This window comes from Hydra vulgaris, chromosome 04, assembly GCF_038396675.1.
Source record: "Hydra vulgaris chromosome 04, alternate assembly HydraT2T_AEP".
NCBI classification, from domain to species: Eukaryota; Metazoa; Cnidaria; class Hydrozoa; order Anthoathecata; family Hydridae; genus Hydra; species Hydra vulgaris.
In genome coordinates, this window is record NC_088923.1 from 27275001 (window position 1) to 27276636 (window position 1636).

The following is a 1636-nucleotide window of genomic DNA, read 5'->3' on the forward strand; positions in this document are numbered from 1 at the left end:
GTAAAAACTTCGTGTTTTACGGAAAAAACTTCGTTTTTTATGTTTATAGCATTGGCCCCAGACGAAAAGCAATGGCTTCAGCTGTATGTTGTCCGGAAAACGGAAAAACTGCAATCACAAACATCTTTAACCAGAAGTCTTCACTCACATAGTGCAATGTACTGGCTTGGTATGCATCATTGTTTATGCTTTGCCAGAGCTCAGTTGAGATTGCAAATCCAGCTGTCTTTGGCAATTCCTTCTTTAGAATGTCACCCACACAGATTTTCACATTTTTGTACAACAACGGCAACCTAAAATTAAAATAAAAAATTATTTATTATTGGAATTTCTCGCTACATATCAATTTGGTTACATACTAAAAAAACCAAAAAAAAATTGGTGTGGATTGGTCTTGAAAAAGTAGCTTTTTAAAAAATTTAGTTCTCTTGGAACTCCCATTGAATTGACTCTCCACCCCAAAATAAAATTTATTTGAGACAAATAAAATTTTGCATACTTGAACCGGGAGTATGTTGTTGCAGCCTTCACATTCACTTTTGGGCATTAGTAGTGAACAAAATCTTTAAAATGTTCAACCAAAGAGAATGGCAAATTTAATCGGGCCAAAAACTCTAAGCTGTTCACGGTCTTGTGGCTTGTATTTGACCCAATGCTTTAGATTTTTGACCTTTTCTGCTGATGGTCCGGAAAGTCTTCCTTGCTTAACATTACTGCCCAACATTAATGGCGTCTTATCAACTCGGACCTGCTCATAAGCCTCGTCTTCATTGTAGGTCTAAAAATTAATATGAAACCTGGTAAAATACCTAATATTGAAACATTCATCAGCATTTATTGAACTTTATTGATATTTATTGTTAAATCCTGTTAAATCTTGGTATTGTAGTAGTAATAATAACTAACATATATGAAAATAAAAGTTAATATTTAAATTAAAAAAGTTAAAACGTTTCTAAACTTTATTGCACCTGTTCTAACTCATCAAAAGGAACATGGCGCGTTTTCTCCAGGGCTGCAAACTGAACAGGATGCTTCCTTGTTAAATGTGATCTCATGCCAGATGTGTTTCTGTCCGTCAACTTGCAAATTGCAAAACAATACGTGCATTTTGCAGTAACAAGTCGCTCTTCATCAGGTGTAGAACTGACCTCTTCATCAAAGTGATTTCAAATTTCGGTCCTTGGCCTTGGCATTCTTCAAAATGTTGTTCAATTACAATTTTAACACTAATTCAAACTAAAATTTTAACATCTTTCCTTATAAAAAAAAATTTATTTTAAGAGCCTTATAATGTATATCTAAGTAATTTAAAGAGTATTCAAAAACTTTTTTCCAGAGAGAGTTTTTAAAAACGTTTTTATTACAATTAGCTAGTTAATTTCGGTTCAGTAGAACCGTAATTGAAACCGTAACCAAAACCAAAAAAATCTATTTATAAAAAAAGTAACCACAAAAAGAAATTAAACTATTTAATTGGTGATTTTAATTTTGATTGTTTACAGTATCACGTCAAATACATAAAAGAGTTTTAAAATGACTTATTTAAAAACGGAGCGTTTCTCTTAAAAAAGGAATCATTAAATGCGATATCATATATCCTTTTCCGATTTTTTTCTCCATAAATACAGATACT